Source organism: Papio anubis, chromosome 11 (assembly GCF_008728515.1).
Source record: "Papio anubis isolate 15944 chromosome 11, Panubis1.0, whole genome shotgun sequence".
NCBI classification, from domain to species: domain Eukaryota; kingdom Metazoa; phylum Chordata; class Mammalia; order Primates; family Cercopithecidae; genus Papio; species Papio anubis.
In genome coordinates this window covers 53,526,720-53,542,073 of record NC_044986.1, presented here as the reverse complement: position 1 = coordinate 53,542,073, position 15,354 = coordinate 53,526,720, and positions in this window count along the sequence as shown.

The following is a 15,354-nucleotide window of genomic DNA, read 5'->3' as shown; positions in this document are numbered from 1 at the left end:
TCATTAAGTTCTGTTATATATCAGTTCCTATCAAACTAGCTTAGACAAAATTAAAATATATTTTTTTTGTCATTTGTGACAATTTTCTTGGTAGACTAATTTCACTATTATCTCCCACCTCCATATCTTTATATCAAACTCTAAAAGTGCCTTCCTCCTATTGCCAAGTTATCCATTCAAATCTTTCTGCAAACAAATGGCAGATTTAAAAAATAAGCATATACTTATCTTATAGCACAACAATTTCACTCTTCTATATGTATAATCCACAAAAATGAATCTTAAAAGCATGTTCATCAAACTTTTTCATAAGGTCCCCAAACTCTTAACAGCTCAGGTGTCCATCAATAAAATGAACTGTGGCATATTCATATTTAGAAATAGTATTTCATCCTTACCAGGATCAAACTATGATACATATGACAATGTAGAAGAATCTTAAAAACACTACACTGAGTGAAAGAAAATTTATTCAGAAGAATGAATGCTTCATGATTTCATTATATATGTTTTATATCTAAAACAGGCTATATACATAATAATTGCTTGGGTTTGGGTATCAGGAATTTAATGGTAAAGGGACCTGAAGAAGATTCCTGGCTTCATGATCATTATATACATATTGATATAGGTTTGCATTATATAAGTATGTGTATTTGTCAAAATTTATTGAGTGTTACAATTACAATTTATATATTCAATTACATGTCAATTTTACATAAAAGAGAAATTAATTAACCAATACACAAATATTCTACTAAAATTTATGATATGCACCCTGACGTATTTGAGGGGAAACTTACTGATATCTTCAGCTTACTTACAAATGCATTACATATCAATTAATGAAATAATAGCAATAGATTGATGGATAGATATTTGATAAAGTATATTAAAGTGTTACTTGCCAGGTCTAGATGGTGATTTTCTATGCACTTACTGTAAACATTTTTTATATTTTCTACGTTATCTTACCATTAATTATTTATATGGAGCTACATGTAGACTATAAAATCTGTATCTAGATTTATAATAGTAGAGCCTGAAGTTTTGACTTTTTTCTTAGCTTTATCAAGGTACTTCACAAATAAAAATGATACATATTTAAGTTGTATAACTTGATATTTTGATATATGTATATATTGTGAAATAATTACCACAACAAAGCTAATTAACACATCTATTAGTTCACATAGTTACCGTTTGTGCTTGTGTGTGAATGTGTATGTCTGTGTGTGTGGTGAGAATACCTAAGATCTAATCTCTTTTTTTATTATTATTATTGTACTTTAAGTTCTAACAACGTGCAGGTTTGTTACATAGGTATACATGTGCCATGTTGGTTTGCTGCACCCATTAACTTATCATTTACATTACGTATTTCTCCTAATGCTATCCCTCCCCCTCCCCCCCACCTCTCGACAGGCCCCCATGTGTGATGTTCCCTGCCCTGCGTTCAAGTGTTCTCATTGTTCGATTCCCACTTATGAGTGAAAACATGTAGCGTTTTGTTTTCTGTCCTTGTGATAGTTTGCTCAGAATAATGCTTTCCAGCTTCATCCATGTCCCTTCCAAGGACATGAACCCATCCTTTTTTATGACTGCATAGTATTCCATGGTATATATGTGCCACATTTTCTTAACCCAGCCTCTCATTGATGGACATTTGGGTTGGTTCCAAGTCTTTGCTATTGTGAATAGTGCCACGATAAATATATGTGTGCATGTGTCTTTATAGTAGCATGATTTATAATCCTTTCGGTATATACCTAGTAATGGGATTGCTGGATCAAATGGTATTTCTAACTCTAGCTCCTTGAGGAATCACTGCATTGTCTTCCACAATGGTTGAACTAGTTTACACTCCCACCCACAGTGTAAAAGCATTCCTATTTCTCCACATCCTCTCCAGCACCTGTTGTTTCCTGACCTTTCAGTGATCGGCATTCTAACTGGTGTGAGATGGTATCTCATTGTGGTTTTGATTTGCATTTCTCTGATGACCAGTGATGATGAGCATTTTTTCGTGTGTCTGTTGGCTGCATAAATGTCTTCTTTTGAGAAGTTTCTGTTCATATCCACTTTTTGATGAGGTTGTTTGATTTTTTTCTTGTAAATTTGTTTAAGTTCTTTGTAGATTCTGGATGTTAACCCTTTGTCAGATGAATAGATTGCAAAAACTTTCTCCCATTCTGCAGGTTGCCTGTTCACTCTGATGGTAGTTTCTTTTGCTGTGCAGAAGCTCTTTAGTTTAACTAGATCCCATTTGTCTATTTTGGCTTTTGTTGCCATTGCTTTTGGTGTTTTAGTCATGAAGTCCTTGCCCATACCTATGTCCTGAATCGTATTGCTTAGGTTTTCTTCTAGGATTTTTATGGTTTTAGGTCTAACATTTAAGTCTTTAATCCATCTTAAATTAATTTTTGTATAAGGTGTAAGGAAGGGATCCAGTTTTAGCTTTCTACATACAATTTTCCCAGCATCATTTATTAAATAGGGAATCCTTTCCCCATTTCTTGTTTTTGTCAGGTTTGTCAATGATCAGATGGTTGTAGATGTGTGGTGTTATTTCTGAGGGCTCTGTTATGTTCCATTGGTCTATCTCTCTGTTTTAGTACCTGTAGCAGACTGTTTTGGTTACTGTAGCCTTGTAGTATAGTTTGAAGTCAGGTAATGTGATGCCTCCAGCTTTGTTCTTTTGGCTTAGGATTGTCTTGTCAATATGGGCTCTTTTTTGGTTCCATATGAACTTTAAAGTAGTTTTTTCCAATTCTGTGAAGAAAGTCATTGGTAGCTTAATGGGGATGGCATTAAATCTATAAATTACCTTGGGTGGTATGGCCAATTTCATGATATTGATTCTTCCTATCCATGAGCATGGAATGTTCTTCCATTTGTTTGTGTCCTCTTTTATTTCATTGAGCAGTGGTTTGTAGTTCTCCTTGAAGAGTTCCTTCACATCCCTTGTAAGTTGTATTCCTAGGTATTTTATTCTCTTTGTAGTGTTTGTGACTGGAATTTCAGTCATGATTTGGCTCTCTGTTTGTCTGTTATCAGTGTATAGGAATGCTTGTGAGTTTTGCGCATTGATTTTGTATCCTGAGACTTTGATACCTAAGATCTAATCTCTTAAAGAGATCCACTTCAACCACTTTACCTATATCAATGAGACACCTGAGACCTTGAATGAGGAAATGACTTGGCTAAACTTAAAAAGATTCTATGGAGAAGGGCTGAACTGCCAAAAATTAGGTCATCTGTATTCTAATAGAATGTTCTAATATATTTATTTTTGCTTCCAATTTTCATTCATTTTTTTCCACTAGTACTATGTAAAATATCAGAAACCGGCCAGGCACGGTGGCTCACACCTGTAATCCCAGCACTTTGGGAGGCCAAGGTGGGCAGATCACAAGGTCAGGAGATCGAGACCATCCTGGATAACACGGTGAAAACCCGTCTCTACTAAAAATACAAAAAATTAGCTGAGTGTGGTGGTGGGCACCTGTAATCCCAGCTACTCAGGAGGCTGAGGCAGGAGAATGGTATGAACCCCGGAGGCAAAGCTTGCAACGAGCTGAGATCACACCACTCCACTCCAGCTTGGGTGACAGAGCAAGACTCCATCTCAAAAAAAAAAAAAAAAAAAATCAGAAACTAATCCACATTATCATTTCCACCTACTGTAAAAGCAAGATAATCTTTGCACAATAACAGATTATATTTATATGAAAATTATTGCAAATTAGTACACAAGTAGCTCATAAATACACCATGGCAGTATTTCTTGAGAAAAACTCCAAAAATCTCTCTCATATATTATAAAAATATTGATTTAATGGTTTTTACAAATATTCCCATGGAACATTTTCAGATAAACTCTTTTGTTGCTTGACAAAATCTAAAGCAAATTATGGCAGTTAGTTAATGTGCCATAATTAATTTTCCCATTGTTAATTTTCTGGGTCTATGTGATAGGAAACAAGGAAAGAGGTGACTAATTTAAATAGTTACACTTTGCTTGACGAAAGTAGATAAAAGTAATACAGGGGCAGAATTGTTAAGACATTCTCAGTTCCCACTGGATTACATTGCTACTTGAAGAGGCCCACGAAAGAGGACATGTGCCTCTCAATTTATCTTTACAACCATACCACCTAGTCAAGTGCCTGTCATATGGTTGAGGCTAATCAATTTTATTTAGCTAATTAATTAGTCCTAGTGTACATTTAATACTAGATTTGGATGCAAGTACTATTTAAGAAGAAGGTTCTATTTGCTGTGCAGATACACAATATATTCATTTTATATTCATTTTCTTATTAAAATTATTATAATAACCCTTCGTGCCACATTTGATTAAATGTGTTTTTAAGCAAGAGCCCTGAATTTCAGAAAGATTTGGAAGTTTGTTCAAATTCATGACTGAAATGCTGGTTTACTGATCCAAATTTGACTGTTAGGATATATGTTCCCTGTTTCCCACTGTATCTCAGGCATTTGACCGTATTTGTATAAAATACAGGATAAAGAATAAACAGATGGATTTATGCATTTAACAAACACTATGAATGCCCACTTTTATACTTTAAATTCCAATTATTAATTGCTGGATGATATATACAAAAACAATAGATTTTTGTGTATTAACCTTGTGCATTACAATTTTAATATCCTCACTTTTTAATTCCAGTTTTTTTTCTTCTCCACATTTCCCTCCTCATCTTATTTCTCTTCTTTTTCTTCTTCATGATGATGAATCTTTGGAATTTTCTACAAAGGAAAACATGTCGTCTGTGAATACCAAAGCTTTATTTTTTCCTTTCCTATATGTGTGTCTTTTATTTCTTTTTCTTGTCTTATTGCAGTAGCTAGGACATCCACGATGATGTGGAATGTGAGATCTGAAAGAGGATACCCTTGCCTTCTTCCTGATCTTAGAAGGAAAGCTTCTAGTTTCTCATGATTAAGTATGATTTTAGCTGATGGTTCTTGCAGATGCTCTTGACCAAGTTGAGGAAGTTATTCTCTGTTTTGAGTCTCCTAAGAGATTTTATCATTATGAGTGTTGAATTTTGTTAAATGCTTTGGGTGCTTTTCTATGCGTTAGATTTGATTTACCAATACTTCGTTGAAGACTTTTGTATCTATGTCTGTCAGACATACTTTTCTGTAGCTTTCCTTTCTTGTGATGCTTTTATCTGGTTTTGATACAGTGTAATGATGACCACATGGAATGAGTAAGAGCATTTTCTTTGTTTTTGTTTTGTGAAAGAGATTGTGGGGAATTGGTATCATTTCCTCCTTTACTATTTGTTAAAATTCAGCAATGAAACCATCTGGACATGATGCTTTCTTTTTATTTTTTTATTTTTCAGAATTTAGGTTTTTGATTTTTGGTTTACCTTCTTTTCTAATATGCGCATTTAATGATATAAATTTTACCTTATAAAGTTGTATTTTTTTCATTGAATTAAAATATTAAAACAAATTCTCCCAAGACTTTGCAGTTGAGTCCTGTGTTATTTATAAGTTATTCTGTTTAATTGTCAACTATTTGGGGGATTATTCATCTATTTTTCTGTTATTAACTTCTATTTTAATCTCATTGTAATCTCAGAAAATGCCTTGCATGATTTCTATTCTTGTACACTTATTAAGATGTACTTTATGACTTAAGAGGTGGTCTATTTTTGGTGAATTTGAAATTTATGTGAACTTGAAAAGAATATGTATTCTGCTATAGTGGGGTAGAATATTCTATGAATTCAATCAGATCAAGTTGATTAATAGTTCTGCTTTTGTCAACAATGTCCTTACTATCACTGTAGGTGCCAAAGGCTTCAAATTCCTCTAGTGTCCTCTTTTCGGTCTCCTCTGTTGACTTTAGGCTTCCCTATGTATTCTTCCTTCAAGAGAGCACATGTCTTAAAGCTATTTCCACTGTACTCCACTGTTTTTATTCTGGAATCCTGTTAGTGTAGTTGTAAGGTTTGGGGAGAGAAAGCATACCATAATCTTTTTTTTTTTTTTTTTTTTTTTTTTTTTTGAGATAGAGTCTCACTCTGTTGCCCAGGCTAGAGCACAGTGGCGCAATCTTGGCTCACTGCAAGCTCCTCCTCCTGAGTTCACGCAATTCTCCTGCCTCAGCTTTCTGAGTAGTTGGGACTACAGGTGCCTGCCACCACGCCCGGCTAAGCTTTTTGTATTTTTAGTAGAGACGGGGTTTCACTGTGTTAGCCAGGACAGTCTCGATCTCCTGACCTTGTGATCCACCCACCTCGGCCTCCCAGAGTGCTGGGATTACAGGCTTGGGCCACTGCACCCGGCCCAAGCATACTATAATCTTATGATTAAGTGACAGTCCTTTAGTCAGAGATGTTTGAACCGGAGCAACTCCATCTTGAATAGAGGCTGGGTAAAATAAGTCTGGAACCTACTGGGCTGCATTCCCAGACAGTTAAACATTCTAAGTCAGAGGCTAAGATAGGAGGTTGGCACAAGATACAGGTCATAAAGACCTTGCTGATAAAACAGGCTGCAGTAAAGAAGCTGGCTAAAACCCACCTGAACCAAGATGGTGATGAAAGTGACTTCTGGTTGTCCTTACTGCTACACTCCCACCAGTACCATAAGAGTTTACAAATGCTATATAGATCGGGTGACATTAGAACATGAGACCTGAATCAAGGGAGGGAGAAGGCTACATGGAAATCTGGGAATAAGATACTCCAAGGAGGGGCATCTTTGAGTCAGGAACAAATATGGCATATTCATCAAATAATCCTGTTTGACTTTAGCAGAATTAACAGAGACATAGTAGGATACAAGGTTAAGAGGTGGGCAGAGACCAAAATGTGTGTGTTCTCATCACACTTATAGTAAAACCTAAATTTTTATGAGGTTATAGACCCCAATAAGAGAACACATGGTAGAATGTTAAAAAGTAGAATGTTGTGATCATTTAATTGTTTAAAAGATTGTTTTAGCTGTCATGTGGAGTCAAAAATGATTTTTGTTCCTGTAGAGGAGCAAAAGTGAAAATCACGTTACCAATTAAAACCTTTTTAAATTAGTCTATGCTTCAAGTGATGGTGACTGGGACAAAGTTGATAGCATCAAGAAAGCAGTCAAAATGATCAGATCTGGGTTGTGCATTTTGAATATAAAGCCAGAATGACTTGCTGATGATTAATGTGTGAGGTGGAGGAACTAAAAGTAGCTTCTAGGTTTAGAATTTGAGGAACCAGAGAAACTTTTAGTAGAATGGGGAAAACTGGAACTGACAATGAAAAAAAAATACAAGGGAATCTGCAGTGGATATTTTTATATGTGGTGTATATCTTTATTTGAGATGTCTATTAGACATATAGATGAAGATTTCTAATGCAGTTGAGTATATGAAATCCAGGGGAAAAGATAAGGCTGGAGATATAATTTAGTAACCATAAGTGTAGTGATACCCAGCAGGGAAAGTCTTAGAAAAATACAGAAACATAAATTGAGCTCTTCCCTTACAATAATAATAATAATAAATAAGTCCATGAAGGTAGTAGAAAGTATTTAGTATACAAGATTCTGCAGTGCAAAGCAAAATGGGAAGGTACAAGCTACAAAGTATAGCTCAATGCTGGATAAGGAATTTTCAGCAAGAATATTTTTCCTTCTGGTGAGTATATGCTATCTAACTTCTTCCACAAGGAACATTTTCTAGAGAACATTATTTCCACTCAATTATATTAAAATAGAAGAAAGGGCAAACAGGGAATTGAAATGCATGCACTTTAGAGAAGACACATAAAGCGGAACAGTTTTGACTTTAAAAGAGCAATTCTCATCTGTGGCACTGTTTATTCAATAATTTCCATTTTTACCACCTACAAGACTAAGGTCACCTTATTGTAAAATATTAGGAAATAAACAATCATACACCATTAAGAGACTAAGTATATCTGTTGAAAACAGAAGAGGAAGCACTGGGAAATGTATGAAAGACCTTTAATAGTCATTTTCTGTCTATGCTGTTCTTTTTTTTTTTTTTTTTAAATGGGATTTATCCTTTACAAGGGTACTTTGGCTTGGCCTATTTATCTGAGTGATATGTAAAGTAATTCAAAGTTCTGGGAGCTTCAAAAGTTGCCATGATTTTTGAGTTACTTCTTTGATTTTTCTGCCATGTTTGCGGTAATGTGATGCTCCAGACCAATGACTTTTCTTGCCTGTATAATTGTGCTATAGCCCATAGCAGTTCTAGGCCAACTTACCTGAGTTTAAGGGAAAATCCTTCTATGTGCAACAGTCACAGACAATGAGATATCCAGGATTTGGGTTCTCTAATGAATAAAGAATCATTGTAAATGATCTGAAGAGTTGTGATATTATATTTTGTTTCACTCTAAATAATGTGTAATGAATAAAACCAATTCTCATGGTGTATTAGTCCATTTTCATACTGCTATGAAGAAATACCTTAGACAGGGTAGTTTATTAAGAAAAAGAGATTTAATGGATTCACAGTTCCACATGGCTGGAGAGGCCTCACGATCATGGTGGAAGGTGAAGGAGGAGCAAAGATACATTTTACATGGCAGCAGGCAAGAGAGAGGTGCTGAGCAAAAGGGGTAAACGTCCTTTTCAAAACCATCAAATCTCATGAGAATTCACTATCATGAGAATAGGATGAGGGTAACTGCCTCCATGATTCAATTACCTCCCACTGGGTCCCTCCCATCACATGTGAAGATTACAGAAACTATAATTCAAGATGAGATTTGGGTGGGGACAGAGCCAAACCATACCACATGGATAGATATCCTTGTGGTGTCCAGCCCTGCAGTCTTAACTTGCACAACAGCCCTGGGTGTTCACCAGCTCTTCACCCTTTTGCCTGTCTTTCCACAAAACCCACCTAGGGCTACATCCCAGGCAAAAAGAGAAAGGAAACTATAGCACTTTAACTTAGTTTCCTCTCTGCAGACTAAATGGATACCTGTAAGAATTTTTTTTAGAATAATAATAGATTCATAGGATTCTTAGGGTTGCAGTTCAGGGTCTTGCTCCTCACAGATCCAGAATCCATTTTATTTCTCAGCTTCTACTTTGTGAAATTTATCATTAGAAGGTTTCTCTTTCCTTGTAGGTTGCTGCTGGTAAGATTTTAGCTAATTTTACCGTTATTTACTAAATTTAAATAGATAAGCTAGATTATGTAATTTTATATCACTCTTCCATGTTTATTCTCATTTTCACCTCCAATTGTTTATCTATGAAAATAACAGTTCCTATACGACAACTTTTAAAAAATAAAATTCCCTAAAACTATGCCAAATACTAGGAAGAAAGGTATTGTAAGGGAAAGCATGGTGGCTTCCAAATTGATAAGATTTGACTCTCAGATTTTTCCAAGTAATGACTGTGTGACTTTGACACATAACTTAACCTCTATGAGCATGAAATTTAGCACTGGGTTAGTAAAACATCTAAATGAATTATAATATCTAAGGCATCCAGTGTAGTGACTGACACATTATAAATTTTAAGAAGTATCCTCACTATATAAATACATCACATTTAGCTTTGCCATCATCCCAACATCATTTTACAATGTGAGTAACAAGATAGGATATTTCACTCAATATAAATGTTTTAAAATAATTTAAAACTTACATCAAGCTAGAAATTGGCATTCACTTTAATGACAAGCAGTTTTTTATTCTGTGGAAGATGCTTTTTCTGCACTGCCTCACATCAATGCAACCTCATCTATAATACGGCTGTAGCTGCAAAGAACTGCTCTGTATGGGCTTTGTCTCATATTTTACCTATTAAACTTGATATATAGTTATTGATCAGTAGCATGTTTTCAATCTCCATAATTTAGGAAAATCAAAACAAATTCTGTTTTATTCGAAAAGGACAACAGCGAACATTTACTGTCATGCCCTAGGCTGCCTTAATTATCACAATTTGGGTCATAATATAATCTAATGAATCTTTATCTCTCGATTTCCTAAAGAATATTATGCTAGTCCATTATATGATTAGATCCAATTACTTGGCTCTAGTGATCAGGCAATTCTATGTAAGATAGATGCATGGCAAGATATGGGAGAAAATATCACAATGTTTAAAATCCTGCCTCACCAAAAAAGTGTTCATGAGTTCAATGTTATGAAGCATATCAAAATATTCTGTCAAAAGTAGAGAACAAATTGTTGCATCTTGAGCCTCTACATAAGAGGCATAATATTTAGTAGGTCTTTGGATTTTAAAGACAGTATATACTACATCTGGGTATACTGCCAAAATTTATTAGATGATGCAGGAAGATTCCAGTTTCATGTGGGACCTAAACGACGATGGGCTCTATATGGGGAGAGACTACCAGCATAAGCTGTTCTGGACTTAAAATATACTATTCAGAATACCTAAAAGTGCTGTATCTTGTTGCATCCATGAGTGTTACAGGCGCTTTGTGGAGCCTCAAAAAGACTACAGAGCAAGGCCAGGTCATATGTAGCAGAAAACTACTTACCATATGGAAAATAGTGCTCTCGGTATGTTATTGGGCCCTGAAGTCAAACATACCGCCTATAAAATGTTGGGAAACATCAGATACTCTAAGGATTAGATAAATGCAACTAAAATAACAATTTTTTATACAATAGAAAGTTTCCATTTTGTATAAAATTGAGCAGTAAAATGTTTATAACGATGTTACATGAAGATGTAGTCTAGACTCATATAACTCGCCTCTTTTGCACAGATTCCTGTCTCTTATCCACATCTGTGTTCTCATGTGGAATTCCTTATAGCTACCTACCAAAAGTGGAATATATCTTGGACCTAGATAAGGATGGGTTTCCCTGGTATATTGATGTGAGCTAAATATGGAATGCTACCACACCACATCCACTCTCAGTAGTCACTCTAGAAGATAGCATGCCATGGGTAATGATCTGTCCAATGATTATTGCTGTGAGCCATTCACATTGTTTTTCACAATTATAGAGGGTAACATTGTCTAAGGTAAGGACATGCACGAACTCAAACAGTGGAGAATGGCTTGACTCAAACAGTGGAGAATGTCATGAGTGTAAAACAAGCAAGATTGAAAAATCAACAAAGACATCTAAAAGGAGGTATATCAATAGACCTTTGGGAGTGGGTAAGCATGTAGATTTTGTGTCTTCTGCAAATTCCCACCACAGAGTATTTTCTACAGAAAAGTCATTTACCAAACAGGTGAATGTAATGCTTTACCTGGTGGTGATTAGCCAGCCCGTATTCTTGACTACTCTGTGTAACTGTCCCATGAATGCAGGGGGCATGGTGGCAGGCAGGGTTATATAATACAGGACTCCAATATTATAGAGCACCTTTTCATTAAGAATGACCTAGATCATGCCACAACTCATTACCCTATCTGCCAGGAGCAACTACCAATGAAGAGCCTTCGATATAGTGCTGTAATCCAAAGAGAACAGCGAGCCAACTGTTGAGTTAGTTACATCAGATTCATTTCAACCTGGACACAACAGGCCTTTATCTTTTGGGGATTTGCTTAATTTATCTACCTCTACTTGTGCCACTTTCTGAGGGCTTGTGGATTTTTTCTGACTTGCCAACAAGAGATACAGTGTAACATCTTCTAAGACCAAGGAATAATTTCATGATAAAGGAGGTATGACAATGGGTAATCATAGGCTCCACTTATGTTTTCATATAATCTGTATTAGGGAAAAATATTAGCCTAGTAGAACAATGCGATGACCTCTTAAAAGCTTTGCTGAACTACTATTTCGGTGACAGCACCCACTATATAATACACTATATGCACCAAACCAGCAGCCAGTACATGGGTCTCTTTCTTTAGTATATAGAATAACAGATAAAGAAACCAAAGACTAAAGTATAGTTCTTTTTAAGATTTCTTCCAGAAACCTGTTTGGAGAATATGCTCTTCCCATTGCATATTTAGGCTCTGCTGTATTAGATGTTCTGTTTCCCAGCAGGGGAGAGATTCTTTCAGCAGAAGATAATGTAAATATTTTATTAAACCTGGAACTATGACCCAGTCATTCTGACTCCTCATGCTAGCAGGCCTCTGTTTTATTAAGTAATCCAACTAAGGCACACTTTTAATTGAGTACAATGTCAAAATATACGGCCTCTGGAAAATGATCATGTTTCAGGAAAGCTTATGGGTGTCAAATCATATTAGAATTTGTTACAATTAGGGTAAATATTCACATAACAAATTTCTTTGAATTTATCATATTTTGCAAAAGGATTGACACATTTTAGGTAATCAAATTGAAATACAGAGTTTATTTTATTACTGATAAAAAATACCACTATATAAAAATGGAAGACTTAGTCTCACAAATACTAGTCAATTAAAATAACTTATTTTACTAAGATGGTATTAGATTATTATTATCTATAGTTATATGAAGTGACAATGTGTTACTATTCTAACAAAGTGTATTAAAATTAGTGATTTTCCAACTTTTTGACCAGAATGATATATATTATGTATATATGTAGTATATAATATATAATATACAATATACAGTATAATATCATATATAGAATTACATTTATTATACTATATATAGAATTATATATAATATAGCAGTAGCAGCAGAAATCAAAGATTGTGAGATGAAATTCAGCTATCTAGTCAATGACTTCCTTTCTAGTCCTGAATCTAAAATTGCAGAGCAGAATGCTTTCCCCCCGTGAGGAAGAGTTCTCAGAAGAGATAGGAAAACCATTCAAGTGAAATGATGCCTTCATCTTCAAAGATAAATGTAGCTTGTTTATGAAAAAATTAAGTAACTTTCCCTGTTAATTATACAACTCTTCAAAGTCAGTTTTCCTAAGTTCAAATGTAGAAGCGAATGTGCTATACTACAGTACTTAAGTTTTTCATGGAAATAATAGGTAATAACCAATCTGGAGTGAACGTTACCAACTTTTTTCTCCTAAAATTTATGATACTTAAATTTGGATATCCATACTTCAATTCCCCTTGAAGTGAGATGATACAATGTACTGTCAGTGGCATGTAATATAAATAAGTCATTTTTCTTTACCTCTCGCACTGACTTGTATAGAAGAAAGCAAATACTCTTTGCACATAATAAATCTGTGACACCCATGCAAAGCAGATTTTCTTTACTTGCCCTTCTGACAGTTCATTTGCAAGCCAACAAATGGGTTCAAGTCTGGTGACAGATAAAAGAATATCCTTTTCTTGTCTATTGCTTCACTCCTTTTGAATATTTTTATATTTAATTATACATTTATTGAGTCTTTTATTTTATTTGAGAGGCAATGAATAGATGCCATAAATTCTAATCAAATTAAAATTAGCTACAATGTAAGTAAACCAATTTGAAAATAGTTGCCTCTAGAAGGCGTCTTTGTGTAATGGGAGCGGTAATAAATAGTCTATTCTCTGAATATGAACATCCCAAAAGAGATGAATTACAAGTATTTTGACACAGCATTCTTTTATTTATAGGGTCCTCATTAATCATCTAGCAAACAAAGTCCTGACAATTTAATGTAAATGTTTAACAGATGTTTAAATATAAATTATTAAATCATTTATATGTTTCTTTTTGTGTGCATTATGATAATTTCACAAGGTAGCTGAATATCTACAAAAATTGTCTTTGTAATTTCAAATTCTGGTAGCTACATTTATTACAAGTCTTTCAGCAGTGACCCATTTATTATGTACATAGATCGGGCTAGTTTGCTGATATCTCTTTTAACTAATTTCAGGAAAAAATGGTGCTTCAAAACCCTTGTTTAACCATACCTTCCCTTAAGAAAGTGTATGTAAATTTTTGTTTACTTCCTGAAAATATCTTTGATCCACCACTCACAAGTATATACAAACATATGAAAATTTCTCCCATAACTCTTTTTTGTTGCATTTAATTTTCTACCCTGAAATAATTTTTTGCACATTTGTCTTTCTAAATAAAACTTGAGCTCACTAAATACATTTGCTGTTCCTTAATTTTTGTTTGGTTATATTTGTAACCTGATACCTACTATTTATTAGATATTCAATAAATGTATGTATATTGAATAAATTATTCTGAGAACAAATGTGAAGGAACTGGATTATTTTATTTTATTTTCTCAAATGTAAAGTTCATACAAAGTAGCTTACCCAATTTAGTGGCAAAAATATGACAAAAAACAACCCAAAAGGTGAAAGAAAAGAAGACAAAAGTTTAACAATTCTGATTTAATATTTTTTAAAGTTGCTTTTCTCTTTCATCTAAGAGCATTAACCCAAATAAATACATGCTCAAAGTTACTCGACTAGGTCCCCAACCTCTTATTTCGGTTAATTTTATTTATTTATCTTATTTTTGAGTATATTATCTTAGTCCATTTGTAGTTCTATAAAGGGATACCTGAGGCTGGGTAATTTATAAGGAATAAAGGGTTTATTTGTTTTGTGATTTTGTTGTCTGGAAAGTTCAAAATCTGATATGTGGCAAAGGGAAGCTAGCTTGGGCAGAGAGGAAACAAGAGAGAAAGGGGAGCAGGTACTAGGTTCTTCTTAACAACAAGCTGTCATGGAAACTAAAGAGGCAGACCTTACTCACTCAACATCCCCCACTCAATAGGGAGGACATTAATCTATTCATGAGAGGTCCACCCACAAGGCCCAAACACCTCCCATTAAGCCCCACTTCCAACATTGGGGATTACATTTCAGCATGAGATTTGAAGGAAAGACTCAAACAAACTCTAGTATACGTAGTATACAACGGATAATTCACATAGTTTCAAAAGATAGGAGTGTGCCCCAATGTATATTCTGAGAGGTGCCACATATTTGCCCCCTATTCTTTGTCTACTGCTTCCACCCTGTTCCACCAAATTCCAGTCCCCTCACCCCGCTAGGTAATTGATCTCATTAGTTTTTCATTTATTCTCCTTGTGTGTGCATGTCTGTACATACGTATTTTCTCTTCTTGTTTACACAAAAGAGTACTATATATATATAATATATATGTGTTTTATATATATATATTCCTTTGCACATTTCTTTTTTATTTTCTTATTAATATAAGCTGGAAATCACTCCATTCAGCTCGTGAAAATATTATTCCTTATTTTACAGCTGGACAGCACTCCAATATGTGGATGGAGCACATCTTTTTCAACTATTCTTTTACATTGGGGCATTTAAGTTGTTTACAACATTTTGGAATTATAAATCTTTCTGCTATAAATGATTTTGTGCAGATGTCTTTTTACATTATTGGAGTTGAATCTTCATGGCAAATTTCTAGACGTGGGTCAGAAGCTAAGCTT